Here is a 12,225-nt window from a genome sequence, read left to right as displayed (position 1 = left end):
TGACTGCTCTTTGGACTGGAGAGGAAGGGGGAGAGGAGTAGGGGGAGGGGGAGAAGGGTGGGAGGAGGGGGAGGGAAATGGGAGGCTGGGAGGAGGCAGAAACTTTTTTTCCTTTTCTCAATAAAAAAAGAAAATCAGAAATGAAAATGGGAACATAACAACAGACACTGAGGAAATCCAGAGGCTCGTTAGATCATACTACAAAATCCTATACTCCACAAACTGGAAAATGTAAAAGAAATGGACAATTTTCTGGATAGATACCATATATCAAAATTAAATCAAGACCAGAAAAACAATTTAAGTAGACCTATAACTGCAAGGAAATAGAATTTGTCATCAAAAGCCTCCAAACCAAAAAAAGCCTAGGGCAGGATAGCTTTAATGGAGAATTCTACCAGAAAGTCCAAGAAGAGTGAGTACCAATACTCCTCAAAATGTTCCACATAATAGAAACAGAAGAGTCATTTCCAAACTCTTTTTATGAGGCCACAGTTACCCTGATACCAAAACCACACAAAGACTCAATCAAAAAAGAGAATTACAGACCAATCTCATCATGAACATAGATGCAAAAATACTGAATAAAATCCTGGCAAAGTGAATCCATCCATCCATCATGACCAAGTAGGCTTCATCCCAGAGATTCAGGGCTGGTTCAACATACAAAAATCAATCAATGTAATCCACCATATAAATAAACTGAAAGAAAATAAATATATGATCATCTCATTAGGTGCTGAAAAAGCATTCAACAAAATCCAGCATCCCTTCGTGATAAAGGTCTTAGGGAGATCAGGGATACAAGGAACATATCTAAACATAATAAAGCAATATACAGCAAGCCGACAGCCAACATCAAATTAAATGGAGAGAAACTCAAAGAAATTACACTAAAATCAGGAACAAGACAAGGCTGACCACTCTCTCCATATCTATTAAACATAGTCTTTGAAATTCTGGCTATTAGCAAAAAGACAACAAAAGGAGATCAAAGGGATTAAAATTGGAAAGGAACAAGTCAAACCTTCGTTATTTGCAGATGATATGATAGTGTATATGTAAGTGATTCCAAAAACTACTAAAGAACTCCTACAGCTGATAAATACCTTCAGTAATGTGGCAGGATACAAAATCAACTCAAATAATCAGAAGTCCTCGTATACACAAATGATAAAGAAGCTGGGAAAAAATCAGAGAAACATCATCCTTCACAATAGCCACAAATAGCATAAAAGATCTTGGGGTAACACTAGGCAAAGAAGTGAAAGACCTATTTGACAAGAACTTTAAGTCTTTGAAGAAAGAAATTGAAAAAAGATACCAGAAAATGGAAAGATCTCTCATGCTCTTGGACAGGTAGAATCAACATAATAAAAATGGCAATCTTGCCAAAAGTAATCTATAGATTGAATGCAATACACTCATCAAATCAAAATTCATCAAGACCTTAAAAGAACAATAATCAACTCCATATGGAAAAGCAAAAAACCCAGGATAACCAAAATAATCCTGTACAATAAAGAAACTCCTGGAGACCTCACCACCCCTGACATCAAGCTCTATTACAGAGCTACAGTACTGAAAACAGCTTGGTACTGTCATAAAAACAGAGAGTTTGACCAATGGAATAGAATGGAAGACCCAGATATTAATCCATACACCTATGAAGACCTAACTTTTATCAAAGAAGCTAAAATTATACAATGGAAAAAAGAAAGCATCTTCAACAAATGGTGGTAGCATAACTGGATGTCAACATGTAAAAGAATGAAAATAGGTCCATATCTATCCCCATGCACAAAACTCAAGTCCAAATGGATTAAAGATTTCAATATAAATCTGACCACACTGAACTTGATAGAAGAGAAAGTGGGAAGTAGCTTTCAATGCATAGGCACAGGAGATCACTTCCCAAATATAACACCAGTAGCACAGACACTGAGATCAGCAATTAAATTAAATGAGACCTCCTAAAACTAAGAAGCTTCTGTAAAGCAAAGCACACAGTCAATAAGACAAAAAGGCAGCCCACTGAATGGGAAAAGATCTTCACCAACCCCACATCAGACAATGGACTGATCTCCAAAATATATAAAGAACTCAAAAAATTAGATATTGAAATTCCAAATAACCTAGTTAAAATGGATGTAAAACTAAACAGAGAATTCTCAACAGAAGAATCTCAAATGTCCAAAAGGCACTTAAGGAAATGTTGAACATCCTTAGCCATCAAAGAAATGCAAATCAAAACAATTCTGAGATACCATTTTATACCTGCCAGAATGGTCAAGATCAAAAACACCAATGAGAGCTTATGCTGGAAAGGATGTGCAATAAGAGAAACACTCATGGGAATGCTGGTGGGAATGCAAACTTGTACAGCCACTTTGGAAACTGGGAATCAACCAACCTCAGGATCTTTGGCATACACCCAAAAGATGCTCAATCATACTACGAAGACATTTGTTTGAATATGTTTACAGCAGTATTATTTGTAATAGCCAGAACCTGGAAACAACCTAGATGCCCATCAACCAAAGAATGGATAAAGAAAATGTTAGGCTAGTGTGGCAGGTTAGAGGGGTTAGTGAGGCTCTGGAAATGAGAAGCCCAGAGTCTGTCCCTGTGGGGAGCCTGCGCCACTCCTGCAGCCACTTCTTCCTGGTCTCTGTCCTCCCCTGGGGCAAGAGAGGTCAAACAAGCTGTTTGGGTGGGAAGAGAGAATGGATGGATGGAGGAAGTTGACAGAGATGGGCGAAGCCCGTAGGGACGGGGGCTGACCAGGAACCCAGCTTCCTGCTCAGTACCCAGGCATCCAGCCCCCAGCTCACCCCCCACCCCTTCTAGCCCCCATTCCCCTCAGGAACCCAGGGTTCCGGTCCTCCTTCCAAATTCCAGTCACCCCTTCCCCATCAGTATCTCTTCCCAAAACCAGGGATGGAGGCTGAAAGACCCCAGAAAGAAGAGGATGGTAAGTAGGGTTCCCCAAAAGATGATCAGGGCTGGCCCCCTGTGAACTCCACCACTGGGCCTTGGCGATCTGCTCCTCCCTCCCCTCCTCCTTCAGGAACCTGCCACACAGCCCTAGCGCCGCCCCCCCCCCCCACCGGTCGGGCTCCCTGCTGTCCCTGCAGACCAAGCTCCTTCTCTACCTGGTGGCTGAGGCCCAGTCCCGCCGCCTAGAGGAACAGAGAGCCACCTTCCACACTCCTCAGGTCCCCCCAAGCCTAGCCCCAACCCCACTCCGAATTCTCAAGGACAAAGAACAGCTCTACAGCATCATCCTTAGACACCAGTGCCAGTGGATGGAAGCCCAGCGGTCAGAGCCGCCACCCCACTCCCACCTCACCCACCCCCGCCCTCCAGGGGACAGGAGCTCCTGAAGCTGCTACTGAGAGTTCAGGGTGGAGGTCGAATGGAAGAGCAGAGATCCCGGCCCCCTCCACACACCTGCTGAGACCTGAACTCCCAACCAGCCGTTCTCTCTTGGACTCAAAGCTGGGCCATCAGGCATGTCTTCAACCCTGTGTGGCAGGGGTACCAGAAACCAGAGACTGAAGACCCAGCAGTATTCACCACCCACTTTCCCAGAAAAATGGATTTGGGAAAGGTATTCTAACCTTGAATATAAGCAAGGTAGCGTGGACATAGCTCCCTATGACAGTTAAGAGTCTCTATCCTGAGCTGTCAAACTACTAAACAGGGTGTGAGGGCTGAAGCCTGCCCCTTTCTGCCTAGTAAGAAAAAAAGAAAAAGAAAAGTCCGAAGGCAGAGGGGCCCAGAGGCCTTAGGGAACCTTAGCCCCGCCCACCCCACCCCCCTGCTGCTGAGTCTGTCTGATGTTTTGGTTGTATTAATAAATATAATTCCCCTCTGGAAAATGTGGAGCATTTACACATTAGAGTACTACTTGGCAGAAAAAAAAAAAAGACATCGTGAAATTTGCATCCAAATGGATTAAACAAGAAAATAACATCCTGAGTGAGGTATCCCAGACCCAAAAAGATAAATATGGTATGTACTCACTCATAAGTGGATACTAGCTATAAACAAAGGATATTGAGCCTATAGTTCATGCCTAGAGAAACTAAGTAACAAGGTAAACCCTAAGAAAAACATATATAGATCCACCTGAAAAGTCGAAATAGACAAGATCACCTGAAAAAATTGGAAACATGGGGGTGGGTGGAAAAGGGAGGGTGGAAGAGAAAGAGAAGGGGAGAAGAATAGGGGTGAGGAGAACTTGAGGGGACACGATAGTCAAGATGGAGGAAAGACAGAGATGAGAGCAAGGAAAAAGATATCTTGACTGAGGGAGCCATTATGAGGCTTGCAAGACACCTGGCTCTAGAGAGATTCCCGGGAATCCACAAAGATGACCCCAGATAAGACCCTAAGCAACAGAGGAGAGGGTACCTGAACTGGCCTTGCTCTGTAGTCAGACTGATGAATATCTTAAATATCACCATGGAACCTTCATCCAGCAACTGATGGAAACAGAGACCTGCATTGGAGCACTGGACTGAGCTCACAAAGTTCAGCTGAAGAGTGGGAGGAGTGAACATAGATGCAAAAATACTGAATAAAATACTGGCAAACTGAATCCAAGAACACCTGAAAAAAAAATCTGAGCAAAGAGGTCAAAACCTTGATGGGGACATCCACTGAAAAAGTTTACCTGAGCTCACCAACTCCAGCCAGACTGGTAAGGAAAAAGCATCTGTCCAAATTAGTCTCTCTGAATGTGGTTGACAGTTGCATGGCTGGGGTAGACAGGGGACACTAGCAGTGACACCAGGATTTATCCCTACTGCTTGCCCTGGCTTTTGGGGAGCCTATTCTCTTTGGAGGGATACCTTGCTCAGTCTAGATATCTTAGGGTGGGCCTTGGACCTTCCCCAAAGCAATGTCCTCTCTGTGAAGTGGGTGGGGGTGGGATGGGGGGATAAGTGGAAGGAATGGGAGGAGGGGAAGGAGTGGGAACTTGGATTGGTATGTGATGTGGGAGTGATTTGTTATTAATAAAGAAACTGCCTAGGCCCATTTGATAGGCCAGCCCTTAGGTAGGCAGAGTAAACAGAAGAGAATGCTGGGAGAAAGAAGCTGAGCCAGAGAGTCGCCATGATTCTCCCACTCCAGACAGACGCAGGTTAAGATCTTTACTGGTAAGCGTACCTCATGGTGCTACATAGATTATTAAAAATGGGTTAAGAGGCTGAAACTAATGGGCCGGGCAGTCTTTAAAAGAATACAGTTTCCGTGTAATTATTTCGGATAAAGCTAGCCGTGCGGGCAGCCGGGTGCTGGGGACGCAGCCTCGCCGCTCTTAATACAACAGGTATGTATAATAAAAAAAGATAGTTGGTTTTCTTTAAAAAAAAAATAAAATAAAATAAAAAATCAGGATGCCAACATAAAGCCTACAGAAGGCTCAAGGCAAAAGGACATTACATCAAAATATTAGTAAGTCCATCTTAATTTATGGTTATAATTTATGTTCTAACTTAATATGTTGATTTTTTAAACAATCCTTTTTCATAATTTTTTGTTCCAAACAATGCCTTTCAGTTTTCCAGTTGTCAATCAATAATAATAGTTAGAAGGCATCGGTTTAACTGTTATCTACTGTGTTGTTAGAAAGTACTTGACTCTTGTTTAACAGGCCACATTGGAGGAAAGAGGCAAAGTCTAGACAGAAAATAAATCAAAACTATTGAACACCCCTACTGTCTCTGTTCTCTCCACCCAACTTCTCTTTTCAAGTTACTTTATCAGAAAGGTATATCTGTGCAGCAAGCTTCCAGTGGTCCTGCATATATCTGGAATCCACACACAGAAAACTGTGGTTTGTATTTCCATCAGCACTGCTATGCTCTCCACAACAGGTCCCCTCAGTGGTCCCCAGTGTCCATCCTTATCTCCTACTCAGAAATCTGTTTTTCTCAAAATAGAAAGTGAGACTGCAATCTTGCCTTGATAAAAGGTAGACAATCTCTAATCACTTTGTATAAAAATCCTTTCAAGAGGTTTATGAGGAGAAAAAAAAACAAATAGACAGCTGACAGCTTGGTTAGATGTTGCTCCCTTCTCGCCATTTTCTACTATGCTCCAGAGACCCTGCTTTCTTTCCTTGTTGTTCCTAGAATACAACAGGCCTCTGCCTGTACGGACACTCTTTCTTCTATAGCATGCATAGAATAGGGCCTGGAGACAATCTGCTAAAACTTTGGCTGGCTTGACACTCAGCAGGTATTACAAAAGTAATCCCAGATCCTTCTCCCAGTAAAACAACCGTACCAATTAGCAGCTCAAAGAGAACCCCAAGGATTCAGTTATCTACAGATATGTCTAGCTTCCCTACACATTTTGGTGCAAAGATGTGTTATACTTTTTACCCAAACGTTGTTTTCAAAAATGATTTAGCAAGCAATCTTGTAAGATAGACTGCCCCTCCTGTTCCTCTTCTAAGCAGAGGATCTATCAAGATTCTTGCTCATTGCAGCAGGTATAGGTCCACTAATCACAGAACATTTCCACCATACACCTCTCTGGAGGAATGGGTACCTTCGTGTGTCTCCTTGAGGAAATCAGGACATGGAATCAATCCCCAAACTGAAAACATATTGACTGCTGCCATCACTATAATAGAAACCTGTTTACCTGAGATCAAGAAGTAAATTAGTGTCTTTCTGAAGCATCTATGAAACTATGACAGGTTATCTTGCAGGAATTCAACTGAAAACCCCAGGCCATCCATCATGATTGACACCACTAACACTGTAGACTTTATCTATCTCCATTTACTATTTTTGGGATCCAGAAAATTATGATTTTCTTTAACAAAACATAACCAAATTAACAAAATTAAAGTCTTGGACACTTCTAGACATCAAGAAAGGGGTGCATAAAAGGAAAACAACATTATCCATGTTTGAATTACATGATGACCTATATTTGAAAAAACATCACGGTCACAGAAGGCCAACTTTCATAATTGTTGGAATGACTTGGCTCTCAACATGTCCATCACCTTCTGTCACAGTAATTTGTATGTCAAGAGGGGAATATGTTCTGGGAAGGATTTGTACCAAACAATTAAGGACTCATTGTCACATTCTTAACACTGAACAAAAACTAAGACACCGAGTCAGAAAACAAGTTTTGCTCTGGGGATTTTACTTCTCATCTTTATGTTGTTTATTCCTTGCCCAGATAAGAAGGAAACATCATTTAATTCTCCACAAAAAAAAAAAAAGAATTCTAAAGGAAATGAAGTTCTACCTCTATTAAATTGCACAATTTTATAAAATCTCTATCTTATGAATTCAGTAACTGTCTCAGACTCTGTGTATCCTGCTCAGAACTTCTGTACTGCTCTTTTCTGCTGCTGTAGAGAAGACATTTTGTCCCAGGGTCTGGGGAGGGCTAAGAATAACGTGAACATGAAGAGCAGCGATGAACCTCACTGGGCTGTGTTCAGAGTGGGTTTCTGTTTGAATGGCAGATGTAAAGTGGAAATATCAGAACCAAGGAGTCATTTGTGGTATTTTAAATCAGATACTGGAAAGTGGTTTACTCTGCTCATGTGAACAGAGAAGCTCCCTTTACATCTGGGTTTGCAGAAATTTCAGAAGCGAATTCTAATGGGAAGTCAAACAAGGATCATGGGATAAAACGCAGCCAAAGGAAAAAGTGTCTTTCCCTTTCTGGTGCCTGAATCAGGATGATGGGCCTGAGCTGCTCTGGCCCATCCAGCCTGCAGGTTATACCCTGTATTCTGACCCTAAAACATTTGTTTCAAATGTTTGTTTTGTTTCTTTTGCAACCAACATTGTCTTCTTTCTCCTGACATCACCAATATTCCAATTCAAGCTGGATGAGCAAAAGCACACAGATACCACCACTGGCTGGATACAAATAACTGCTCACTAAATCCTATTGTCTTGGCCACCCATCATATCAGGCCCTTTTAGCATCAATGTTAGCCTAAAACAGTAATACTATCTTATGCTTGGACCGTTAGCCTCCAGGAAAATACTTTAGGATCTACCTAGACTATGCCCCTAAGAATTTCCTGTGGCTATCAGAAAATTAAGCCCCTCAACATTTACCATGGGTGGGTGAGAAGCCTTGGGAACTATTAGCAATTAATGACTTCTGGGGTAGGGCTGTCATTTTCTCCAATGGTGTAGTCACTGGTAAGTTGCCCGTGTTCTAGTAAATAATCTCCTGTCCATGCTTAGACAAAAAATTCCAATTAAACCTGGGAGCAACACTCAAAATTAACAAACAGGAGATGGGCTTGTTGAGAAGAGCTCCAGTGGGAGGGGCGAAAGAAAAGAATGTGGGGTTAAATGGTTAAAATTATTATATAGATATTTAAAACCATGAGAAAATAAAAAAGAATTTAAAGAGGTTTCCAAGGTATTTTTGCCTCAGTCAGTTTACCTACAGACACCTCAGTGGACACTATGCGTCTAAAAGGCCTTGTGGTCACCCCTTTTGGATCCACAGTTAGCATCAGAGTCAAACACATAGGAGTCACTCACTCCTCAAGCGTGCACGCACGTGACACTCAGCACGCCACAGTCTGCAGACAGTGAAGGGAGTTCTTGTTAAGTGTCTGTCTTGTACCCAACACTTTTGCAAGTGTTTATAACTTAGAGGTAAAATGTTGGAAGAGTATATATGTGCACTCTCCGTGGAATGAAGGATTGCAAATGCTAATGTCTGCACTGAGTTTAGAGGGAGGTGAAGACTTAACTACATGTAACCAATGCGATTGATTCTAGAAATAAGCAGAAGTCAGCATCCCCAGCAGCCGGCGCCGGACCGGAGTGTGCAGTGCAATGGGTATGTGAGATCGTGTGCTGTGTATCCTGTGTGGTTTCACCAGGAAGAGCTGAAAGAGGAAACTGCCTCCTCTACTTCTGCCTTTTTGGTGCATTGAGGTGGAATCAGCATTTTAAAGCTCTGTGTTTGCTTACTCTCATTTACAAAGCCTCTGTTTGTGTTGATACTGTGCTTGTTGATTAACTGGGCACTTTTGGTTGTTCCAAAGTTGAGCAACAGTGAAACCGAGCCCCTTATGGGAGAAACTACAGGCTGATTGTACTTTCCTCTTTACCATTTCCCAGACCTGCAGGCCTCAGGGTAAGACCCGTGAGGACTGGCAATATGGTGGGTGGATTTCTCTGAAATGGTGAAGTTCACTGATGGCCTCTGCAGTCCCCCTCCCCAGCCCAGAACCAAGCAATAAGAGGAGGCAAATCAGAATCCTCAGATGAAGAATGCGGGGTACGCAGAGCCACGCAATGAGTGGAGGGAAATCAAAATCCTCACATGAAGAAGAGGGAAAGAAACCAAAGAACAGCATGAAACTAAAGAACAATGGAAAGTAGTGAAAAATAGCCTCTGAACTCCTGGCTGAAATGGATAGCCACCGCCCGAAAGAACTCAATTGCCCCAACACACCCATCAGCCCTCTACTCTGCCCTAGTCTGTCCTCCTGCCAAGCACCTATGCATCACCCTTTTGACTCCTTCCCTTTCTGCCTTTCCTAAGCTTGCCTTCTTCTCTGTTTCAAAGTCAGGAAACAGCCATCATGACCCCACTCCACAGCCTGGGTTCTTTCCAGATTGGATTATAACAGTGTTCACGGCCAGGTCTTATGTCTATGCAGGGCCACAGGAACATAGCTAACAACAGAGCAACTGCATATTTTAGAGTTCGTTCCCTGACATGTGACTTATGTACTAACTCCCTTTTGGTGAAATAAGCCTTTCTCCCCTGTTCTTCAAAGGCAGGATGCTTTAGGCTTGGGGTCAGCTGGTCATGAACCATATGGGAGGCTCTGTATTATTTCGTCCATCCCAAAATACCTTCCTTTTCAACTCCATGACATGGCATCCTACTCTTTCAACAAGCACTGACCCTCTCTGCCACTCCGTATCTTTGAAAGCCTTCCTCTTTGCTCCCCAAACTTCCCTTTCCTGTCTGGGAAGGATCCTGTGAGCTGTGTGTTTGCTCATGGTCTGAGCTTGGAGAGTAGTTAAGTTGATATTTTCTGTTCACAGTCATCAGTGTGAGTCATGGGCTTTTCCCTAATTTAGAATGAATACCCCTGAGCTCGTGGTACAGCCTAATGACACAAACTTACAGATAAACACATTACATCTCTCTGGGAGAAGTTAACATGGGAACATTGTGGAATCAGATGCAAACTTTTAATATAAAACAAACATCAAGGAATATTTGTGCTTACAGGAGGCTGTACCAGATTTGTATGAGAGTAAGTCATTTTTATTCTGCAGTGGGGGGAAATAAAGCATTAAGAATTTTATATAAATAAATTTTTATTTGTAAATCTTCAACTCACTCTACCTCAGTGAGTCCTCTGGAATGGTTTCCCATGAGGTTATGAGTGTATACTTTTAGCTTTAATAATTATAACCTGCTGGGGACACAGCTTGGATATTTTTCCAGGGAACTCAGAGAATTTCTTGGCCATATAACCAGGATTTTATCTAAGTGATGCTTTAAGATTTACTTCTCCATAAACTTACAATTATCTACATTTAGTTCAATATTTCTTTTTTTTACAGTTCATTTTTAAAATGAGGGTTCTCTGTCTTGTGAAAAATAAACAGTAGTTTGCCCAGCACCAGAAATAAAATAAAGCCTGTAGAACATGGGGAATGATGTGACTGCTTTTCTTCAATCCTATAGAACATGGGGAATGGTGTAACTTAGCTTTTCTTCGAATTGATGAAATCATAGATTTCATTACGTTAGCCTTTGAGAGAACAGAACTTTTTCAGCCTTGAATTACAGTCTCATGGAAACTGACCTTTTGCTCATTCTAGGTCTTTAAAAATTATAGGCTAGGAGTTATATCTGGTCTGTGTCCTTTTGGATCATTCTGATATGACAATCAGAACATCCCCATATGAAATCGTATTAGGAACACAAGGCTCTAGAGCTCCACAGCAATGATTGATACAGGACTGCCATTGTCATGACGGGCAGCTCCACAGTCAGTCTGTCTCCTACCCTTTCTACCTGTACTTCAGAATTCTTTATGTATTTTTTATTATTGACTAATGAATTTGAGTTGGCAAGACTGATCTTCTGAATCTTACACCCCTTCATCAGGCATATTTTGCATCTCACATTGTTCTAAAACTCACAAGCATAGTACCAAGCCCCAGAGTCTGCCCTCAGTATCCAAATGTTTCAAACATAGAGTCCTTGTGCTGCAGCGTTAAAGAATTCCCAATCAGTCTCTCCAGACCATGATGGGAGCTCAAGGGGAAGCAATGTGGAATTCAGATAAAGCAGAAGAAAGAATTCTCTGAGGGGCACGCATAGACCGTTCCAGGGAAGAGCAGACCAGCAACAGCGAGCTGCAGCAACAGGCACAGCTCTCATTCATTGGTAAAACACAAAGACTGGAAAAATGAGGAGAGTTGATGTTGGAGACTGAGACAGCAGTCAGGCAGCAGGAGCCGGTAGACTGTGCTTGTTCCCCTTGGAACATCTCATTGATTTGGTTGCTGCCCATGAGTCAATCCACAGAAAGGAAAGTTCTATTCTAGTATCATGTCTCAATGCATGAACATTTTAACTTAATGAATTAGATTTTTAAACCTCTCTAAATGCATTGTGTACATCCCCCCCTTTGATGCATCATGCTCACAATAATGATCAAGTCTGTTTTGATGACTACAGGGTACCCTTATAAATGTCAATCATACCTAACTGTCAACAAAACATCAGTATTTTAAGTGGGTTTGGTGGTTATGGGACATTCGCTCCTACAGTATAACCTTCTGAGTAGCCTATCATTTGAATAAACCTGTTAAACAAATTGATAGCAATGAAAATTACAAAGTCCTAAGGGCTGTTTCTTCTCATTTGTTGTTCCCGGTATACCATAGGCTTAAGGTACAGGACAAAATTGATGAGAATCGAGAAACCAGTCTTTGGCTTAGGTAGGATGAGCAGTTATCAATTCTATGCATGATCTCCTTTCAAGTCTCTCATTTATACAAAATTCATGCGTTTAACACTTTCATGTTAAATTTCCATGCAAACTGAAGTACATTCAAGAAAGGTAAATCTTGTTTTTAATCCTTTTATACTATATATGATCTGGTCAAAAATCTAAAGGGAGAAAAGGGTTTTGCCATGAATAGACATGGTATGACCTGGGAGATATAT

General features: G+C 41.8%; 1 protein-coding gene and 1 pseudogene across 1 annotated transcript in view; one reads left to right on the top strand and one right to left on the bottom strand.

Moving 5' to 3' along the window:
* Positions 1–12,225, bottom strand: part of Trpc6 (transient receptor potential cation channel subfamily C member 6) — a 122,619-nt gene that overhangs the window by 94,860 nt on the left and 15,534 nt on the right. The window lies entirely within an intron of this gene.
* Positions 2,941–3,460, top strand: LOC126513705 (G-protein-signaling modulator 3-like; annotated as a pseudogene).

The sequence above is a fragment of the Alexandromys fortis genome, unplaced genomic scaffold (genome assembly GCF_014885135.2).
Source record: "Alexandromys fortis isolate MF-2015 unplaced genomic scaffold, M_Fortis_MF-2015_v1.1 scaffold_112, whole genome shotgun sequence".
In the NCBI taxonomy this organism is placed as follows: Eukaryota; Metazoa; Chordata; class Mammalia; order Rodentia; family Cricetidae; genus Alexandromys; species Alexandromys fortis.
Note: the sequence above shows the minus strand (reverse complement) of the source record. Positions and strands in the feature narration are given on the sequence as shown.